At 37.3% G+C, this 24,222-nt stretch overlaps 1 protein-coding gene across 2 annotated transcripts in view; it reads right to left on the minus strand.

Moving 5' to 3' along the window:
- ptpn5 (protein tyrosine phosphatase non-receptor type 5) overlaps window positions 1–23,463 on the minus strand; it is an 88,229-nt gene extending 64,766 nt beyond the window's left edge. For both annotated transcript variants that reach the window (XR_003410665.2, XM_027010494.2), the window contains exon 1: window positions 23,352–23,463. The gene's annotated coding sequence lies outside the window, so the exon portion shown is untranslated. The remainder of the gene's footprint in view (window positions 1–23,351) is intronic.
- Window positions 23,464–24,222: the final 759 nt, after the last annotated feature.

Consider the following 24,222-nt stretch of genomic DNA (forward strand, 5'->3'; position numbering starts at 1 on the left):
GAGCAAGCAAGCTGCCCCGTGTGACTTTCATGGAGGCATCATCATCGTCCAAGGAAAACACTCCTACCCCTAAGGCAAATAGCCCCAGAGTGCATGTGTCTACATCCAAGCCTCAGAGAGGCAAGAAGGCAGCGGCACCAGTGCCTGCCCCAGAAACGGGCAAAACAGCTTGTGCACTTCCAGACCTGAGCAGCTGCCACCCAAGCCGCTGAAAGACAATTCCAACTCCAACCCAGCTGACGACTGGGGGATGGGCTTAGGCTCCTGCCAGCTTCCCCAGACCAATCACAACCCTTTGTTTAATTATATTCATGTACCTGTCCCGGTCACTGTGCCAATCCCAGTCACACTTAACGTGTCCGTCACTTTGTCTCCCTTTGTGTCTGTGCCTGTACGCTGTCTTTATGTTTATCAATAAACATTGTTGAGTATCACATGGCTGGTTTGTGCATCCTACCAAGCCTCCCAACATTACAAAAACCAAACGGAATTTGATCAAATGATTGAATGCTTAGAATCAGTATTTCGCTGCACACTCAATGATGTTGCTCTATTCAAGAATAAAAAATTTAGGGGCAAAAAAGTTGTATCTTTGCATAATGATCACATTCACAATTTAAAACAAAACACTTGAAATATAGAATGTAAATGGTGGCACACTAAGCTTGTAGTCTTCCAGCTTGCATGGAAGGCTCTCCTTCCTTGTAGAGAAAGGCAATTATTACCGCTCAAACAGCTTCTCTCACCCATAATAGAAAATAGTCAAAATAATCCTAGATTTCTCTTTAGTACAATTGCACATCAGAATAAAACTGACAACAATGCTCAGATTACAACATCATATAGTGAGGTCATGGTTTTCTTCACTGAATATTAACGTGACATCAGGCATATATCGAGACCAGACTTGGACCTCTAGAAAACTGGACATTAATTGCTTATTTTTCATTTTATTATTATTTATTTTTCTCTTAAAATTGTTATTATTGTGGTGACTGTGGTGACTATTGTGGTAGCCCCCCCCCACCCCCCTTGAGTCTTGGTTCCTCTCAAGGTTTCATCCTCATGCTCTATGGAGTTTTTCCTTGCCACTGTCGCCCGTGGCTTGCTCACTGGGGGCTTGGACTATTTGTGACATCTGTTGTAAAAAGCACTATATAAATACATCTGATTTTAGTTTAATTGATAATTTGGTAGAAAAACTTTATAAGATTCACAAATGGAAGCCCATCAGGACTTCGTGCTTTATGACTATGCATGACAATATTTATGATGCATTTATGACTTGATCTGAAAAACTCCATTTATTATTTTTGTTCAGAGGATACAGGATATCGTTCCAATTCATATATTGTGTTCTACTCTCCTTGACACACCAAACATTTAAGTGATCTGTAATCATGGTCATTCAAGATTATTTCCAATCTAATTTCTTCCGTGAAGTTGACGGTTTGTCACTCTCCTTCTGGTTCTTAACCCAGTTCTAGTCATTTCTCCTTCAGCATTCTCTTAGCTTGATGCAGCCCAATAATGTCAATATTATGTGTTTCTATCATGAGAAACTACTCAATGCATCAGTTAAGGTTGCCAGCTGAAACATATTGATCACTGCCATAATTATGCAAACACTCAAAATATTTGTTAATTTAAATCCAATCAGCTTTTTGGGGCCTGGCAGTGTAATTCATATTCAATTGAAATTTGACAAGATTAACTATACATATAAGGCACATCCATCTACTATATTTGCTAAGTCCCCATTCAGTTTAATACCCGACTGTCTGGCAGTCCACGTAACCTAACTTCAGAATTCCATAGTCACTGTTCCGCTGGGCTGTACAGTAGTGTTAGCTGCAAATGCTGTTACATCCAAAATTATATCTCATAAAAGACTCATAGGCCTGCAGGATACAGTCTCGTTAGTTTGCAGTACTCAGGTCAGGGCAAACCTTCAACAATCCTCCTTTGTGCTGTAATCTGTGTTGTTGTAGTGTTCAACCCTTGCTTTGATTGTGAAGCAAAGCCCTACAATGGGTCTAAGCAGCTGGCCCTCCCTGAGTCTAAGAGCTAATATACAATGAACTCTCCAATTAAGGGAGCTTTTGGAAATAACCTGTTCCCTTATGACCTCCTTTAATGCCTTAGAGACAAATTCAAGTCAGATCCAACTTCTGTTTTTATTTGGGTCATTCATTACATGAGCAATTTTTCATAGTCCATTAGTTACTTTTGTTTGGGATGCAGATCCTTCAAGCTGCACTTTTGATGCATTTTTGCAGTGTAACATCCATGTCACAAAAAACATATATTGATCTGAACTGGGACCAATGATGAATGGATTAATGCCATATTGTCAGAATTTTCTGGATGTTTATCCAGCAATTCTGCCAGCATACCCATGGAAATCTCCCAAGTGTCTCAGTAACTTCCATGCTTGATACTTCACCAATTTGTGTTGACATATTGCTGTTTTCATTTTAGAAGCTGGTATGCAATTTCTTTTCAAATACAAAATTAAAAAAAATTGGAGGATAGCCAGTAATTGTTGTTTTCCAGTGACAGAATAGAGCATTCTCTGCAATTAAAGATATTTGCTAGGAACCTCTCACAAACACATTCACTCTCTACTCTACATCCTCCTAACTGGAAGCCCCAGTTCCACTTATAGGGAGAACATCTCCCTGTTTATGATGCCTCCAAACCATCATGCCACCACCATTCTTGACATGGTAATGCACAGCTCTTTCAATCTGTAGTTTTTCCATGTCATATACTTTGGACACTGACTTAAAAGTTTACATTTATGTTTATTAATACAGAGCATATTTTTCTTGTCATCTGTTCACTAGGTTTTATTGGTCTTTGCCAACCGAAAGAAGTGGTTTCTTGTGTTTGACACAACCATTAAGGCCTTTGTTAGATACACCCAGATTTATTGCAATTTCTTTTTATACAGCCTCCCTTGCTTCCAGGGTTCTGTTTCCTAGTAGTGTTAAAATAATCTTAAGTGAGAGAGTGTTCAGTGTGACACCTGCTCTACCATTTAAATATGATTTGTGTTACTGTGCTTCTGGGAAACCCAGCCCAGGTCATTATGTTGATTTTATTACTCAGCTCAATGTTTCATTTTGCCATTTCTTGCTATTCTTTTCAGAATTTAAGCTGTACAGCAGGTACTCCTGATAATTATGCTACAGTGTGACAATCTCCCTCTCCAAATCTGTGTTAGTTTCCATGGTTACCTTGCCATGTTCTTTTGTTTTGGTTTTTCTTTTAGTTTAGTCTACACCCTATCATGTGTTCATGTTTCCAGCCTTTAATGTGTTCCCTACCACCTGTATTCATGTGTGTAGCACACACCTGCACCTGGTTTAGTTTTGTTATGTCTGTTAGTGTGTGCATCGGGGTTGGTCATTGTTCATGTTGCCTTTGTTCATGTTCACATTGTTCATGCTAATCGTGTTTGTATTCATGCTCACCGTTTATGTTATGTGAGTTGCGTTGTCTGTTCCGTATGTTAAATGACTGTCTCAAGGAAGGGAGTCTATGTCTATATGTCCTGCTTCTTGCACTGTGGCACTCGGGCCGTTACACAGTACTAGTACTATATATATATGTATATATATATATATATATATATATATATATATATATATATATATATATATATATATATATATATATATATATATCATCGCAACATAGCCTCCTCCTGTTTGTGTTTCTGCATTGGCAGTGGCTACTGAGTATTCTCCGGAACAGGATAGTCTACATTTTGCTCATAACTGCCTACCCTGTGCTTGTTCACCCATCTCTGAGGCTTTACAACATCTCCCCGAAAAGCTGTCAGACTTGCCACCATCCGCTCGAGATGACATCATTGCTCTTATTCTGATGCACCCTGCTCTCTTCACAAACATTCCATCTCGTATCTCGGTTTTGCAACACAACATTAATGTGGATTCTAAGACTCCAATTAAGGAACATCCCTACCATATTAACCCCCAGAAACATGCCTTGCTAGAAAAAGAAACCACTTATCTCCTTGACACAGGTCTTGCCATTCCCAGTACAAGCCCTTGGTGTTCCCTGTGCCTCATAGTTCCAAAACCGTTTTGCACCGATTACCATAAGATAAACCAAGTGACAGTACAGGATTTGTTCCCCATGCCTCTGATATCTCAGCTTTTGTCACTCCAGATAAGTTTACTGGTATACTGCCTCAAAAACGCCCCGTCCATCTTCCAGAGGCTCATGACTATGGTGTTGGGTGATGTCCCAAATTATGAGGCTTACTTAAATGATATTGTTGTGTACACAGGTACGTGGGAACAACATTTGCAGGTTTTAGACCTGGTATTTAAGAAGCTGCAAGGGGTTTTGCTCATTCTGAACTTGGAAAAGTGTGACTTTGGAAAAGGGGAAGTGTCTTACTTAGGGAAGCTAACTTAGGGAAGCATAGTACGCCCTCTAGACAACAAGATACAAGAGATTCAGTCTTTTCCTCCACCTGACAACAAGTGGATCCTTACACATTTCCTTGGAATGGCAGGGTTTTACCACTGTTTTTGTAGGAATTTCTTGACTGTTAGCCCCCCTAACAAACTTGCTCCATGAGAAGGGACATTTTGTATGGTCCCTACCGTGTCAGAAGGCTTTTGATGCTATAAAGGCATTACTCCACACCGATCCTTACTGTGCTTGTTTAGTCTCGTCCTTTTAAACTCGAAGTAAATTCCAGCGGTACCAGTTCTGGAGCAGTCCTCATTCAGGTGGATGCACACGGGTTGGAACATCTTGTTTGGTATTTTTCTAAAAGGTTTATTAAGCACCAACTAGTGTACAGCGCCATTGAAAAGGAAACATTTGCTTCCATAAAATGCATTGCCACTGGAAATGAGAAATCTTTCATTCTTATGGTCTCAAAGGTGGTTAACAAACTCATAAGCCAGCCTTCTCTTGGTTTCCCCAATGAAAAACTTTATATAAAAGTTTATATATATATATATATATATATATATATATATATATATATATATATATATATATATATATATATATATATATATATATATATATATATATATATACATAAAATAAAAGTAGGTTATATTACTCTTACCTACCCACCCAATGTTACCAAAAGTAATTTATCCAGGTAAAATACTAGACAGATAGTGGTATAAAATAATACATTTCAAATATTCTCATTACTGTAATTGAATACTTTTTCAAAGCAACTGCATTTATAAAAAACAAAAAAACAAAAAACAAAAAAACCCAAAACACTAACACTGCAATATTTCCTCATTTCATTCACTAATAACTCTTTAAGTTCATATTCTATAATTGTACTAATAACTTTTTAAATTCATATTCTCTAATTGGACTAGTTCTACCTAGTGAATCAAACCAAATTCTGCTGATGTCACAAGTCCCTCCCACTCTCAGCATCACCCTCCTAATGATCACTAACTGCTCTAATATGTTCCACGTTCCTTGTTTAGCTCTCCCTTTAAATAGTCCTCCATTTCCCCAGTTTACTCTACTTTGCTCACCTTCAATGCCCTGTTATGTGGACTGTTTACTATTCATGCCTGCAATTGCATCCATCCTCATCCATGTACAATAACTAAAATTGTGACACAGCTTCCTGTGTTGCCTGGGTGCACATTATCTGCTTGCTCTCTGCTTTTAGCATGCTATGTATGCACTTTTTACAAATATACTTTTAATTTTAAACTTGAATGTCTGAGAGTTTAGTCTACTGAAGCTAAGATTTCATGTGACTAAAAATATCATCATTTAATGATTTCATCTTAAAATAATTTTGAAACCTTAAAAACTAGTTTTAAACTTTATTTTATTTTTCCATTTGTTAGATAAAGGAGCAGTGTGAAAGACAGCAGTAAAGGAATATACACCAAACCAATTCATGGTGTATAATGTGGCCACAAATGATTTTTTTTTAAATTAACTTAGAATGGGCCCTTCTCTCTTCCGACAGAACTGCCATGTTGTACCGCTATATTTCTACATTAGCCCAGAAAAGACAAACCAAACATTGGCTCTGTATGCCTTTTGCATTTTTACATTGAAGCAGTGCAGTTCGATTGTGGTGGTGCTATAGCACAAACTGGATGAAATAGAAAGAAAAAGAAGAAGTGGTTGCTGTCGGTGGTTAAACATTTGTGTTGTGAGAAGTTTGAGAACCCACATTTTAGACAAATGAAGACTCATACTTCTTAGCACAAGAAAAGTCAAGGTAGAGTGAATACTTGTCATCAAGTGAAAACATGAACAAAGCTAAATAAAATCAGGACAGACAATGGAAGAAAACAGGAATAAAAACTGGTGTTGCATTTCGCTAAAAAGTTACAAAATTGCCTGTTTTCTGCTGAACAGGTAATTTAATGTACCAATCTAAATTAAATTTATTGCTGTAGTTAGAACTTGGCCAAAGTAACCTTTTTTTTCCTGTGTCAGTGTAAATACTTAATTGCTACCAGGATTGTAATTTTTATTCATATGCCAAAGCTAAAATTTCTCTTTTGTAGCTATTTGTACCAAAAAACTGGTTACATTTCCGAGATCAGTCTAGAGCTGCTGAAAGTTATTGCCAGTAAGAATGAAATACAGTCATACAGTCTGGAGACAGAGAAGAAAATCTGGAATACATAGTTGTCACGGTATACTCCCCTTCCCACTGATCACATAGTACGGCCCACTACGTGCAGTGGGAGTCTACTGTTGTCTGTGTTCAATGTGACTGCCTTTTTGTTGCCACACCCCCTTGTTAACACACCTGCACCTTGTTCTTTGCTTCATCTATGTATTTAAACCCCTGTGTGTTGTACCATGGTGTTGGTCAGGTTCAGGTTCAAGTTAGTTGTTAGCACATAAATTAGTTCTTGTACCCGTTGTTTATCATTCGTATCACGCCACACTGGTTGACATATGTGCATGTCATATTGTTTATTGTTCTAGTCTTATATAAATAAATGTATGTTTACGTCAAGAGAGGTCTGTGCATCCTGCTCCTTGCCCTGTGGCACTCGGGCCATCACAATAGTAAGAACCAGGACAAAATGAAACCAACTAACCCTAACACAACCCATCTCCAATAATAACTGACAATAGGAACCCGAGGGGTACAAATTGTTATGATAGAGTCTAGGTTAGTCTGTAACCTCAAGTGTAGAATGATGGATAGGTAAATGTTAAATAATTAAACTGTGGGAAAAGGTAGTGAATGGAATAACAAATGTGAACAGAATGGAATAATAAAGAGGTATATTAAATGGTAAATGTAAATGGGTATATTAAACACAGATGGAATAATGAATAGAATAATGAATGGCTATATTGTAATGAATGGCTGTATTTAATGAATGGATATATTGTAATGAATGGGTATATTGTAATGAATGGCTGTATTTAATGAATGGATATATTGTAATGAATGGGTATATTGTAATGAATGGCTGTATTTAATGAATGGGTATATTGTAATGAATGGGTATATTGTAATGAATGGCTGTATTTAATGAATGAATATATTGTAATGAATGGGTATGTTGTAAGCTACACAGGGGACAAACAAGCACACAAGAAAGACATTGGGATGTTCGCTGCTAAAACAGAAACAAATAATAACAACAAAAAATCCCACTAACTGTACAAGAGGAGAATTTCACTAACCTGGTGCAAAAAAAAAAAAAAGGGGGGGGGGGGGGGGGGGGGGGGGGGGGGACACATTCACTTACCTAAAAAACATAAACAAACAAAACACAACAGAAACAGTGACTAACCCTGCATCTGAAATGACATTTACATTCCTGGTTTTGAGCGACTACGCTGAACTGGCCTAAGAACTTATGGCCATTTCTGTTACAGTGTAAACTAAGAATAAAAGCACAAGAGGTATGCTTATCACTCTCTCTAAACCCACAACACATACAGCAGAGCATAACAAAATACACAGAATAATTGAACAGAAATAAGAAATTCCTGACTTCAGTCAAGGGCATGAAATGACAAAACATGAGACACAAACCAAAACAAATCATGTGGTGACATACCATGTGAAAAGAATGGAACAAAAACAAATAAAACAAGCACATGGAGCTCAGCACCACAGCAACGGCAATGCAGTAAAGTTTATAAAAGCTTATAAAAGCTGCTACCACAATGCACAACAACTCTCTCATCCCTCCTCTTCAGTTTATTGTTATCATTGTTATCATGTAATTAGTAGAAAAAGTAACATTAATCTTAGATGTACCTTTATTATTGTATGTATGTTCAGATAGCTCACTGCAGTTCTATAAACTATGGATAGGCAATAATAATAATAATAATAATAATAATAATAATAATAATAATAATAATAATAATGCTCTGTTGTGTAAGGAGAGACAAAATGTAAGTGCATTTTGGCAATGAAGTTATCACTCCTGCTGGTTATTCTAGACATATAAATCAGAAATTATATAAAACTTTCCATGCAAAAATAGACTGCAATGCTTTACTGGTAGAGCTATATACCAATTGATTATCCTGAAAGACCAAGCAAGGAATAAGAAATCATGCAACGGCCAAGGCTAATCCATTTAGAGACATCCTTGAATTGGCCTTTGTTGAAAATGGAATCATGAAATCATTTTGAATATGTGGAAAACTCTAAAAATTAACTTTTAAAATAAGCCAGTTAATATTCTATATGGTTATCATAGGTGTTTCGTGTTTGTCTCTGATCAAGCAGTACCTGAATGTGCTGAAAGCTTCCAATTTTGGAAAATCCAAACAGCACTTGTATCAGTCATCAGTCTTGCAAGCAGATAAGCTCAATGTCTTCAATATTTTTGAAAACACAAATACCGGTACTAATGGTGTTCTCTGTGAGCATTCTTTCTATGTGATAGATGTTTTACCTTCTGATTTGATAAAACTAACAAATTTAATGAAGCTTTTTAAGAAAAAGTCTCTCTGCCACCCCCACCCTCACCCCACACACACACCACAGAACACACACACACACAAACAAACAAACAAACAAATACAAAAACACACACTTTGTGCTCAGTAAACAATAGATGCAGGACTGTGGTCTGATGTGATTTTTACTGCCATGAAGGTATCCATGGAAACAAACATTCACTTGGAAATGGTTAATATAGTATTACGATTAAACACAGACATCAAACTCCCACATCCCATAACATTTACTTCCCACTGATAGCCCTTAACCCCATAAAATGTACTTCCCACTGATTAATCCTTAATACTTATTGCCAATACACAGTACAGTTTCCTAAATCATGCCTATGCTCATTATATTTCCAGATCCTACAGCCAACCATTCCATCTCTCATTCATATGCACACAAAAAAAGACAACCATAAGGATTACAGAAAAAAGTGACAAAAAACTGATGCCTGATAATACATTATTGTGAAACTATCTGGAACATCAACAACAAGTAGACTAGCAGTACAATCACAACACCTTGAAGTTAAGCAATGTTTTACAGATTCAAATGTGTTAAGTCCTTCTTCAGTAATACCTAGTTCTAAAACCGTGTCCATGGTTCAACTGATCAATATAAGATATTGAGTAAAATATTGTAATGCTTATTTCTTGAGCACAAAATTAATCTATTCTAGTTTACATTATATTAACATTATGTGACTTTTGGTTTCACCTGAAAGAGAGGTAATGAACCTGACAACATATCTGTTATACTAGTAAATACAGCACTGCTATAGGAAATTATGGACTATCTGCCAACTATGCTATGTTTTGCCTGTAAGTAGTGTACATTAGTTGTTCACAACTTTTATAGAGCACTATGCTAACAACTATAGTGGACTATATAGGGCATCTGAAATGCCTACTGAATGTCTGATACACTAAATAGAACACTAAACAGTAATAGGGTGTGAATTCTGACATAGTTTGGTATTGGTGACATCATGTCTCTGGGTAAGTAAATACTTTGATGTCAAAATGATTAACTATGAACGGTATTCTTTTCCATGGTAACCAGTGGGATTCACAGTGAATAAAAATCTCCACATCTGCTTCAGAACAGTGCACAGCTCGTCATGTTTGCATTTCACATCACGCAGTATTGCTTTATATTGTGGTATCACATGAACCAGTCTTAGTTAGCTGGCTAACATTTAGGCCACTATATGAAAAACACTAAGATCTTCTTTATAAAAGTTGCTAATGTTAGCATAGAAGAAGTGAACGTCCACATTACCTTGAAAGTTATTACCTTGACACAAAGACACACAGTCCACATTGCCTTAAAGTTAATTTTGACATTACCTTCCAGGAAAGTGGAAGTTAGTTTCTTTCAAGTTTGTGACATGTTCCTAGCTATGTTCTTGAGCATGCTTCATTCAGGTTGTGAGTTTTAAACCAACAAATATATGTCGCTCATAGAAACTGCCTTATTTTATGATATGAGATGATATAATTTATTTGTGGTCAGTTAGGTTTTTTATATTATTCAGGTAGATGCTGATGGCTGACAAATAAAACTAAGGGGCTGAGAGCGTCAGCCCCTCAAATGCCTGTGTACATTCCTGTGTAAAGGTTTTATACCTGCTAACTGCCTGTAGCCTGGTGAAATAAAGTTTTTGATAAATAAACTCTGTGACATGGTGAGGCAAAGCAGGATGTTTGGGACGAGTCGTATCGAACACAATGAAACATTTTATTGTAACACAAAACAAAGACGAACGCATGGCTAGCAAGCTAACCAGGTTAAACATTGACAGCATCATATGCAAACACAAGGCTTGTATACATGTACACTAACGATACGCAATGAGGAGCAGGTGTGAAACACAGGGAGGGCGTGACCATACAGAGGAACGCATGCACCCACACACACACACACACACACACACACACACACACACACACACACACACAGAGGGAGACATTTGGAGGGAGGGGCCGTATCGTGACACTCTCCTAATGTAATTATGTAATTTATTTTGCTAAAATTCAAAATGTATAAATATATTCAGAACACATTTCAGAATAGATTTAGAATACATATTGAAAAGGCACACTTGAAACAGCTGTGGTGTATGGCCATTTGTTGAGGCCATTTGTTGGTGTTATGGGTTGACAGTTGTAATTTGTAATTTGTAAGGTGCTTCTGGATGGTAAATCTGTTAACTTTGCAAAGAATAACTTTTGAAACTTTTCAAACCACCTATTTGAACAGGACACATATATAGTGATATCTTTCATGGCTCTCTATTGCCATTGTTAATCTAAATTTTTCAGTGACTTAATTATTTACCTGTATTATCTAGCTAATAGAACAACAGTTAAAGCTAACAAGAAGCAAATAAATAATATTGGTAGCTACTGCTAGCTAGTTTATTCCAAAATGTCAGATCTTTTTAAAATGATCATTTGTCCATTTATATTGCAATTTTAGTCAGGGGGGGGGGGGGCTTTCATTTTAGTAAATTAGCAAAACCTTTCAATATTATGAAAATTTAAATATTTTGAAATCATCTTTCTTCCAATGTCTCAATGCCTAAGTCTTGTAAGTTTTATTGTTCATATAAGGCTTAACAGATAGCTTATATTATGTTATATCTACCCTTGGTTGTTGTAGCTCAGTAACAACAAGTCTTTTGGTGTCCATATTGTCCATACAGTGATCCACCAACTTTCAGTCTACATCACAAGCATTCTGAGATGTGTTACTTGTCCATTTAATGCTTCTCTCACAAAACCGATATGATCCTGTTTCATCAATGTTTCAATCCACATTAACATGTCACATCTATTACTATATGATATCATTCATCCTTACTAGATTTTATTGTTTTTATTGAGTCTTTTTCCCATTTATTAACCTGCGCAGCATAACGATCTTTTCACGATAGCTGAGTAAGTTGTATCCCACTGCCACTGTAGCACTTACTTGTACTGTCATGATAGGTAATCAAGAAACCAACTGGTCAAATATATTGGTCAACAATGATTCTAGCCATAACAAAGAGTAGGCACAATACTGTTCACCATGCCTTAAGATGAGCTCTAACAAGGTTGTCAAACACTGGCTGTTTCATCTCTCTCTGTTTCATTATTTCTTATGTTCCAAGAAACTGTACTGCATTGTCCTCTCCTGATGATTTTCTCTCTACATATTTCCATCTATGAGCTACTTGAACGGGTAGCATCTCTCAGGTTCAGGCAGGTTCCCTCTGGTCGTTCTTCTCCATGGCTTACCCCTGAGTTACGTACCCTGAAAAGCAAAGGTTGGCACCTTGAGCGCCTCTATAAGAGAATTGGTCTCACTGTTCATCAAGTAGCCTATTCTGACCATATGCTTAATTATAGGTCAGCTCTAAATACTGCGCGCTCACACTTCATTTCCTCTGCTATCAATGGTCCCAGACATAAGACCAAAACTCTCTTTTCCACTATTAATAAGATCCTTCAGCCTCCATCTTCCTCTCCATCTGGTACTGTTGAACAATTTGAAGGTTTTCTTAGATTCTTTAATGAAAAAATTGCCTAAATTAACCAGTTTTTACCCTCTGCTCTCCCTACATCTGATTATGGGGAGACCCTTCTCATCCCTGCTGCTAAACAATCCTCTGCCTTCTCTCACACCCAACCTTCCCTAATCTCTGAGATTATAACAAAATCTAATTCCTCTACCTGCCAATTTGATCCTGCCCCTACTACTCTTCTTAAGAAGTGTTGTTCTGCTATTTCTGCTCCCATCTGTCATCTCATTAATGCATCCCTTACCTTAGGTTGTGTTCCTTCAGCTCTCAAAACCTCATCTATCATTCCCATTCTTAAAAAAACTGGACTAAATGCTGCACTTTTGATAATTACTGGCCCATTTCCAATTTCCCTTTGCTGGCCAAGGTATTAGAAAAAGTCATAGCTTCTCAACTGCAGTCTTTCTTAAATACATAGGCTCTCTTTGAACCCTTTCAATCTGGTTTCCGTCCCATGCACAGCACTGAGACAGCCCTCTTACATGTTCTAAATGATCTTCCTCTCTCTTCTGATTCTGATGTCCTAAGTATTCTCCTCCTTCTATATATAAGTGTCACATTTGACACAATTAACTATAACATACTCTTTTCCCACCTCTCAATCATTGGCATTACTAACATGGTTCTTGAATGGTTCTCATCCTATATTTCAAATAGAACACATTATTTTGTTTCAGGTAAATACAAATCGCACACTGCTACTATCTTGATCAGTTCCTCATCCACGATTAGGAACCTTGGCATACTCTTTGACTCCTCTCTCTCTTTTGAACCCCATGTCAAATCCCTGGTCAAAAATGCCTTTTTTCACCTCTATAATATTACTAGGCTTAGGCCCATGCTTTCCAAACATGACGCTGAGACCTTGGTTCACACCTTGATCACCTCCCTTCTTGATTACTGTAACTCTCTCTTCATTGGCATCCCTAACAAAACCATCTACTCATTTCAATATGTCCAAAACTCAGCCACAAGAATCCTCCTTTATATAAGTAAATTAGTTCAGATCACTCCTAGTCTACATCAGCTACACTGGTTCCCCATCCCTGAACACATTCAGTTCAAAATCCTCCTCCTTACATACAAAGCTCTGCACGGTCTGTCACCTCCCTATCTATCTCTTATTGCCCCATCCATACACTTCAGTCCTCTAATGCAGGTCTTCTCTCCATCCCCATGTTTAGACTGGTGTCTATAGGAGGCAAATCCTTGTCATGGCCCCAAAACTATGGAACACTTTACACTGCAAATTACACTGCAAATTACACTGCAAATCTCTCCATCTCTGCTCCACATTCTTCTCCTTCAAATCTCAACTTAAAACATATCTCTTTTCTCAACACTTTTCATAACATCTTTTCTTATCTGTATTTGTTAATTATTGTGTTGTTTCAATGGCATTGTAAAGTGACCTCGTGTCTGTGAAAGGTGCTATATAAATTGAACGTATAATAATAATAATAATAATAATATTTATTATTATTATTATTATTATTATTATTATTATTAAAAACCTGTGGAAAAAGAAAAGACAAGACTTGTGCTCAGAGAGTTTGAAACAACTACAGTCGATGCATCAGTGTACTATTTCAGTGTACTATAGAGAGCTCAAAGAACTGATTGTGTCAAAATCTCCCAGTGACAAACTGAAATACTTCAAACTAAAAGAAAATCAAAGCTCTTTTAGTCCAAGTGTTACTACACTGGCAACGAAAACAAAGCGATAAAAGTGACAATCCTGGATCTCTAATAACACAGTATGTGCAATAATTTGATTCACTCTGCGAATCCCAAAAAATCGCAAATAACCCAGAAGCTGCAATCAAACAATTCATGCAGTCAGCCCTAAAACTACTACTGGACACTGTAAACCAATAATGTTTCACTGAGTTCATCACCTCAGCACATAAAACATCAGCATTACTGCAAAGCGCAAAGTTTGAACATTACAAACCAAAAAAAATAAATCGAAAATGAAAGGAACTACATATGGCCTAATAGACCAGTTTATTGTAGAAATACAAAAGCAAACTTAAAACGTCTGCCAGTCTTGAAGGCATTTTAGTAAGAGAGAAAACTGCACTGTTTGTGATTAAGCTGTACACTGATGGATAGCTCTACCGTGACAGTTCTACCACCTGACTTTAGACACAATAGTTTATACACCAAAATAAAAGCAGTGCTTTAAATTTACATCATGCTGTCATCTAGTAAAACAAACAGCACATTTACTCCTGACGTTACAGTTGCTTCTTATCTATCTTTGTTTTTTTCTTTCCTTCCCTTTTTCTCTCTGTCAGACTCTTCTTTCGTGTTTAAGAGTTGTTTGTCTTTGTGTCTGTCTAACTGTTAAAGTTAACTTGATAAGTTTGTGTAAAAGGAAATTTGTATGCTAATATAATGGGGATGATTACGGTGAAGTTGCTTCTATCCAAACTGTTATCCACTATCAGTAGTGTTGATACCCTACACACACTATGATTTTTTCAATGAATTGTTTTCATTCATATTCTCTAAATATTCTTAAAATGTACACTTCAATGTACATAAATCACATAGCTGTTAATTGACATTACGCTATATCAATGATCTCACTTAATGCAGCACTAGGTAATCCATATAAAATTGTAATATTTGCTAAAACTGTTACAATGTAAAAGGCTGACAGTAGTACATGAGACAAATAATCTATGAAAAAATCAGGCTGTCTACAGCTAGTCCTCCTGATGGCATTTACAAGGATCCACTGTGCTGGAATCAAAACAGTAGGAGTGTCTGAAGGAGTGTCTATCACTGTTTGTGCATGTGCACGCTCTTATGCCCTGTCGAGCACAATCAGAAAGTGGCTTCAGGAACTTTGCAAAAACTATGGTGGATAACCATCAATAAAACAATCAACATCCCTCTTTTGCCAACAACAGTTTAGATGACAAAGTTGCACCCTAGTGGGTAGGACTTTGGGCTGACAATTGGAAACTGCAGTTGGGCTCTTGAGCAGGGCTCTTAACCCTCTCAGATCTAGGGCTGCTGCACAATGACTGACCCCAGCTTCTCCGGAACTGTGTTTTGTTACTTTATACTTGTACCAAGAAATGTAAAATAATTGAATAAGTGATTTTCTGATAGATTAATAAACAGCAACTAAAATAAGTGTAAACCTGATCAGATTACAAGCAGACATATATCTGATACAAGAAACTCACTTAACAGTGAGTTCCCATAATCCCATAATCAGAAATAAAGAACAAGTATTTTAATCAACATACAATTCTAAGAAAAGCGACCAAAAAATAATACTTATAAATAATTCCACCAATCCACAGTTCTACCAACACTGATCCTGAAGGGTGTCACAATTGGCGTAGTCTGTGTATTTAAACCCTGTGTATTTCCCTGTTACTTTGCTGGTCTTTGAAATCCATGTTTCTTTGTTCTCTGTAGTTGGATCTACTAAGACCTGTCGTGTTTGTCTGACCGTGTTTCTTAGCCTGTTTGTGTAGTTTGTGTTCCATATTGTAGCCTGTTTAGTTATTTTCCTGTTATCATGTTTTACTTTCTGTTTATTTGATCTTGTATCATCTATTCATTTTGGCTCTATGACCCTGGATTGTACTAAAGACTCTGATTGTGGATTTGCCTTTAATAAATCTCGGTCTTTTCAGCATATGCATCCACCTCGTGATCGCTCCATGTTACAAAGGGTGATATGATCAACACCACCATCGACTACTGCAACAACAATATTTTTTATTCATGATCCAAATTCTCAGATTCTTCACTTATAATTGGAGGTGATTAAAGTGGGATGAATAACTGTATTGATACAGTTTAAACAGATCTACCACCGCAGTTAATTCTTGAAAGTGGCACTCCATGGAAACATTAAAGCAATACATGAGTGATTGTGGACATGGTAATAGTTGGCAACCAAAATATGCATTAATCACAGAATATTCACATATTTCATCAACCTATTAATCATTCTTTTAACTTTCTTCTTACCAGTAGCTCAAATTATGTCTAATATTTGAGATACCAGAATTTATCCCATCATAATCAGTGATCATGCCCCTATATCACTCAGTCTAATCAAACAAATCAAAACAACAACACAAGATGAAGATTTAACACTTCTTTGCTTAAAAGTAATTTTTCACAAAGGAGCAGACATCCTTCATAAAAAATATATATATTCTCCAGTAATCTCATCTACATTGCTTTGGCAAACAGCAGAACAAGTAATGAGAGGAAAAATTGCTACTTTCTAGTGGCCTGATCAAAACAAAAGCTGATCCAACCAAGCTACACAGTTTTGTTATCTTCCTTTTACTCTTTCCTGTTCACAACTAGTTGGGGTAGCACCTTTTATACTGGTTTAATACTGCGATGTCATTTTAATGCAATACTCCACTAAGTGCAATATTCTTTGTGCTTTGTGTTCTTGTTTGTCAATTGTTTCTTGTCTTGGTTGGACTGATCAGAAGTAATATTTGTTGTATATATTGTACAATGACAATAAAGGCATTCTATTCTATTCTATTCTATTCTATTCTATTCTATTCTATTCTATAATAATTTCTTGCCACATTCCTGCAGGTAAACCCAATACTACAAACTAGGAGGACTAGGAAAACTAGGAGGACTCTTGTCCTTCTCCTGGATTGAGGATGGCTTCTCCTGGATTGAGGATGGCTTCTCCCTTGTCGTACGTATACTCTTTTTTACATAGCTCAGTTTTTATCCTATCTGTTTCTTTTGTACCACTGCTGATTCGTCCTGGCTGCTCTCCTAGTGAGAAGTTCTATGTATGTATCTGCCTAATGCTGGTGCGAGATGCAGGTTATGGCAGTGTGATATAAGGGTCATCATCACATATACATTCCTCATGAAATGCAGAGAAATTGGTCCAGCTTTTATTTTATTGTGACTGATTTATTGTAATGGTCTTATAATTGGATGCTCTAAAAAAGTCATTAAATAAAATTTTACAAGATGCAGCAACCAGAGCCTTTGCAAGAGTTTGAAGGTTTTACCATGTTAGTTCAATTCTTTCAGCTCTGCACTGGCTCCCAGTTAAATTTCAAATCAACTTTAAAATACTCTTGTGGACATAAAAAGCTGTAAATGGTATGGCCCCACAGCATATGAGTGAAGTCAATGAATACTATAACTATATACCTATTGTGTATTTTGCAGGGTCCCCCGGTAATAGAGTTTTCTGGTAATCTGCTTCATGCATTCGTGCATTCACTCAGGCTTGTGACAATGATATAATGCAATGTCTTAGAAAGCCCTCAGGATAGTGCTTGTCACCCCAAATTTACTATAATTTATTCCTATATTCCTTTTTGGCTAAATTAGCATTCTAGAATTTTACCCTTTATAGTGGAGGTTCTGTAATGGGACTTTTCCATTGCAATCTGTCACATTTGCATTTTCCAAGACAGGTTCCTGCCCTCCTGTATGATGACCTGAGGTTGGACATTGAGAAAACTGATGAGCTAACTGACCAAAAGGACCAACTGACTCATTTGAACGTGTATGAGACAAAAAACTGGAGAACTGTGTCCCTGCATTGATCCAAATTCCAAATGCTTGCATCAATAAATAACATTCCCAAATCTCAAAACATGAGGAAATAGAAATGGAAATAGATAGTGTTCGCTACTTGATGCATAAAATGCCTTAAAGTAAGATATATAAAAAGGTTCTGTCAAGTTAAACTTGGTGAACTGAATTTAAACCTTCACACATGTAACTGTGGCACATAACCTTTAGAGGCTTTCCTTTTTAATTAGTTGATTTTCAAAAAATAATTGATGTTCCATAAGACAGAGGAAGTCAAAAGGGTAAAATTGATCTGATGGAGCTTATATTAGAGGCTGAGTGTTGGAAGTCACGGGAGTTGTTTGTGGTCAACTTAATAAGCCAAAAGTACAGGCTATCAAAGCCAAGCCAAAATTATATGACCAAAAAGCACTTGAAATCATGAACTACTTTGGAAAGCTTATTTTTATCAAGCAGCTTAGGGAAGCTCATCCAAGCCAAAATTGACTGTTATTGAACAGTAGTTCATGGTGTAGAATGGAAGGACATAAAAGGAGCTGTAGCCAAGGAGCCCATGCTGACACGTTTACAAGCAGATATGGCTTACCAAGGCCTCAATGTTACTGAACCAGTATTGTTACACAGCATGATGATTAAGCGTTAATATTTATGGATAGAAAATAAGTGCCTGGGACATCTCATAAAAATTTCCTTGCTTATTGTTCTGGATCTGGAGCCTCGTAGGATCTTAGCCTTGTTCTCCACCAGTCTCTATGACTCCTCTTATTTGGACTTGGGGTGTCCAAATATATGGCTTGCATGTGCAAATGTATATGATCCCTGCTGCATTGTTTTGTCTTTCAGTGTATGCTTTTCCTGCCAGCATTTTGCATGCTGGGCCCAGAGTGAACATGCCTGCAGAGCCAGGGACACACCTCCAGTGCCTGCCCTTCCAGCAGGTGCTGTGTTAGTGCGCCTGTTGTGTTTGTTTGCGGGCACGCTTCCTTGTTTCTGTGTGAACCCACTCTCTATTTGGGTGCGGTATGTTGTCTTTCTCGGTTGGGTCCCACTGAGGCTGCCACTGCTGCCAATCGGCGCAGGCTGCTGTTGCCACTGGTCTCCACTGCACTTCCTGTCCGGTTGAGGATGTAGCTGCAACTGTTAGCCGCATTGCTTCTGGCTCCTATGAGGCTGCTGTGGATCGTCAGCCTGGTCAGACCCATCAAGGAGCAACACCGTACTGCCCTGGGAGAGGCACAGACTTCTCCTTTCCCCCTCACATGTTGAGAGATCTCCCTTGATGTTGGCTCCTAGCCCTTGTGTTGGGTGGGCACCAGACATTGCAGTGTTGTCTTAAGTGTATAAATGTACACGGTGGCCTGGGGTTCACTGTCCTGAAAGCAGACACGTCGTGAGCCGTGCCCTTGGGGAGGTGGGGATGTATTGTCATGGTATGCTCCCTTTCCCACTGATCATGTTGTACAGCCCACCACATGCACTGTATTTTTTTGTTGACTGTATTCATTGTGACTTGTGTCTTGTTTGTAACCACACACCCCTTGTTAGCACACACCTGCACTAAGTCCTTGTTTCAGTATGTATTTAAACCCCTCTATTTGTGTAGTTTGATGTCGGTCATTGTTCATGTGCATGTTCATATTAGGTGTTATATGTATCATGTTTGATGTTCATGTTAGCTGTTACGCGTTCATTGTATTCACGCTACACTGGTTATACGTGAGTGCCATATTGTCTGTTGTTCTTGTCTAGTGTGAATAAATGTCTGTCTGAGTCGAGAGGTCTGCGCATCCTGCTCCTTGCCCTGCGGCACTTGGGCCAACACAGATACTGGTTGTTAGCCATTGACTATCTATTAAATAATAGAAATGGATCTGCTATCTGTAATTTCAGCACAAAGAAAAATAGTTCATTTGAAATACTTTTTCACCAGACATGGCATTCCTTCAGTGGTGGTTACAGTCACTGATCCTCAATTAACCTGTGGCGCAATGGTGATAAATAGTAAAGGCAGTACTTTCTAAAACATGAGGAACCCCCGAACAGAGAAAGATCAGGATTGATCAGGATCAGGAAAGACCAGTCAGGATTGACGCCATGGCTTGCAATGCACAAAGCTTCAGGAACTGTCAGTCATTTTCTTTTCTGTTTTACTGTAGCTTTGATGTGATCACAGCAGACTGTCAGGCCTTCAGAGTGGCTCAAATTTTAGCCTGGATTTAGATCTATGGATGTTCGGTATCAGAGGCATTAGGGGAGCATGACAGAGTTTTGGAAATTGAAAACATTGGTCAGACAAAAACTGTTTCATGTGTGGGCATTTTTATGTATATTTGTTAATTGTGATTCTCGTTTAAAAGTTAATTTTGAACCATTACAAGGCATAGTGTTGAGTTAAAAGGAAGATTTGTGGCAGCTTATGACACAGCAGCAGCGGTGAAATGGGCAGAAGCAAATTAATACAGGACTATATCTCCAGTAATACTGGACTCTAATTTGAGTAATACAAGACTCTAACTCCAGCCCCAGAAATAAAGTCTAGCTTTGCTCTTGCATAAACATTGCCAACACTTCTTCTGAAGTATCTTTTTAATGCGTTTTTTAATTAATTAATTTATTTTTATCAGAGCTTGAGGATCCAACAAAAAAAGCTTTTACTGTACAAATGTTCTGAAAAATTAAAACCCAGACCAATGGTGCAGTGGTTAATGTTAGTTGTAACAAGCAAAATATGTACTCTGTCAGCTAGTTTGCTTAGTATCTATATAACTCTACTATTTAAAATAGTCAAGAACGGTCAGAATAACCAGCACAAATCAGTAGCAATTAGAAAATGGACTATGAGGTTGTGTGCTGCTTTGTGTGCACAACTTTATGTGAACATGAAACACAGCTTCATGTGTTGTAGTCCATACACATTTCACTAAAAGTCAACGTTGTGGGTTGAATTCATGACAAATAAATCAATCCATCAGCTTTGTTAATAAACATACACAGAGTGTGGCATTCACTTCATATTTGCCTGTGCTTTGGCCAGTAAGCTTAGATTAAAGGAGCAAAAGGTCATTTTTACCAGCAAAAAGTCACAAACAATATTTATGAAAGTGATTATTTATTATTTTAACATTTATTATTTTTTCTACGATGTGCACCTCACCTGAAATGAAGAATCAAATTGCTTTGTAGTCCTCAAATGAACCAGTTTATGCTCTATAGAGCAGGTCCCACACAGGGAAACAGTCATGTTTAAAATTAGATTTAGCAGAGAATCTTTTAAACATGCAGCCTCTAGGTGACAGTATAATGGCTGTTTCCCAATATGAAGAAGAATCATTAGAAAAATAACTAGCTCTTTTAACATTACTCCTTTAACATTGCTCCTTTAACAGTCATTATATAATTTCATCCATTGTGTCTAAAATACCAGCCAGTATTACACCATATAAATACAGCCAAAATAACCCAAAAAGACATGATTTACCTATATATAACCTACCTGCAAATTAAAAGTGACTATGTGGCATTGAATATAATTTCATTTTCAACTTTCAAGCTGCACTAAATAGACATAGGCCATTGCCTGTGAATTTCTAACAACTGTTGGAAGGCTTGTGATTGTTTATAATGTGACATATGATATAATTTTGTGGTTTCTGAAGACCATGGTTTCGGTGTATGGAATGCATGGAGGGATCTTCTTTTTTTATGTACTTTCAAAACAAAGAACATTAAATTTTTTCTCAGCGTATTCCAAATTTGTAAAGTTCATTAAAAGATTAGATTCATGTGTCATTTTACAGTGTAATAACCCATATATAATATTACAGTGTAATATCCCATATGTCATCTTACAGTGCAATATCCCATGTAATATGTAATATGTAATCTTAGTGTAATATCCCCTGTGTAATCTTACAGTTTAATATCCTATATGTAACACCCATTGTATGTTTCACATGTATGTTTCATACATGTGCTCATCAATCGCTATTTCATCCTGATTTGAGAAATGTATAAATTAATTTACAATTAACACAACACTCACCTTGTTAATTTGCAGTGCTCAAATAAATAAATGAATTGTGTTAGATCCACTGCCCAAATAAATAAATGAATGGTGTTAGATTCACTGCTCAAATGAATAAATGAATTGTGTTAGATCCACTGCCCAAATGAATAAATGAATGGTGTTAGATTCTCTGCCCAAATGAATAAATGAATGGTGTTAGATTCACAGCCCAAATGAATAAATGAATGGTGTTAGATTCACTGCTAAATTAATAAACGAATGATGTTAGATTCACTGCACAAAAAATAAATGAATGGTCTTAGATTCCTTGCCTAAATGAATAAATGAATGATGTTAGATTCACTGCCCAAATGAAAAAAAAAAGAAAGAAAAAAAAGAATGGTGTTAGATTCATTGGCACTTTGGGAAACTGACTGAAAGTAAACTATTTTCTACTACCATGAAACACATACAAAAAAAAGTAAATGACCCACAATTCAACTGTGAACTGTAAAATTAATTATCGGTCTAAAATGTATTCTTCCCCCCTTCTTTCTCTTTCTCTCTCTCTCTCTCTCTCTCTCTCTCTCTCTCTCTCTCTCTCTCTCTCTCTCTCTCTCTCTCTCTCTCACACACACACACACACACACAAGATGGTGGTTTAGCTAGGCCTATAGGTAAAGGTTTCTCCAATACGACCTATAATGTACTTGTTGAATACCGAGTCAGATAGACAGACAGACAGATAAATGTAACAAAACGTATCTTAAACCCGAAGCCTTTTTCCAAATATCAAGATTAAATTGAGGCTGTTACAAACCTGACAAACAACCATTTATGTTACATATAAGCTACGTAAACATACATAGTAGTCAAATCCACCTCTTAATTTATGCGCACATTAGAACAAGCACACGGCGATGTGAAGGTATACACACACAGTGTAACCCCTCATTTCCTCATATGTCCAAACGCCTCTTTAACGAGCGATGTGAAAAATAATTCATTTAAAGAGTAGCATAATTTAATGTAAAGCTCATTGACTAGTTTCGCCCATTGAGAATTATCCGTCGTTGCTTCTTTATCATGTATGCGCATTCGCAGAAAAGCTATTATTGCTGCCAACGAATCATTAACACTGTTAGAAAAAAAATAATTAACGTAGAAAATATGGAAGCGTTGAAACGGATCTTGAGGGAGGAAAAGCATAAATGCGCGCTTACCTTTCAGACTGATGGAGACGGCGAGAATGAGCGCACTGGCTCTTGCAACATCATTAATATTCACATCACAGCACTAACGGAGCCGCGCGGAGGAAGAAAAGGTAGCGTGAGACGCTGCAGTCTCCGCAGAATGAACAGAGGCCTTCCACCACTCCGCCCGTGCTATTGAGCCCGCCTCTCTCAGCTCAGATGCAGGATGAGGAAGAGGAGTGTGTGTGTGTGTGTGTGTGTGTGTGTGTGTGTGTGTGTGTGTGTGTGTGTGTGTGTGTGTGTGTGTGTGTGTGTGTGTGTGTATCTCTGTTCATGACGTGTAAGGTGTTGTATTTTGTGGTTTTCTTTGGCGCATCTACGGCGTGCTCTAGGTAGCAACTGTGCGTGGCTGATCGGTAACCTAGACAACAGAGCAACGTAGCGTTATCAGTACTGTGGCTGCACCGGAGGATGTATTTTCAGCAGCTCGTCTTCATTATACGTTTTCTGATAATAGTTTCTGCCTACCGACCTAAACATGTATCGTTTGTCATTATATCCTCAGTTCATTACATCCTCAATTCTCTATAATTCCATTCTATGGAATTATATTGTCAATAGATTTAGGAAAGGGTACCAAGTATTTAATACTAGCCATTTTAGCACATCCAACAAGAATAGTAACCAGAGTACAATTAGGATCAACAATTAGGATCTCCTTAGTCATATATAGTCAAACTACACAAACTACGCACTATTGGAATTAGTCACTCTCAAGTTCCTATGTAGGGTATTTTTTAAACCAAGCTTACAGTCCAGTGGAGTGAAATAAGCCTACTAATAACTGGATGAAAATGTTGTTCATTCATGCTTGCTGTATTCAAGAGAGTTTAGTGCTACT

Source organism: Electrophorus electricus, chromosome 21 (assembly GCF_013358815.1).
Source record: "Electrophorus electricus isolate fEleEle1 chromosome 21, fEleEle1.pri, whole genome shotgun sequence".
NCBI classification, from domain to species: Eukaryota; Metazoa; Chordata; class Actinopteri; order Gymnotiformes; family Gymnotidae; genus Electrophorus; species Electrophorus electricus.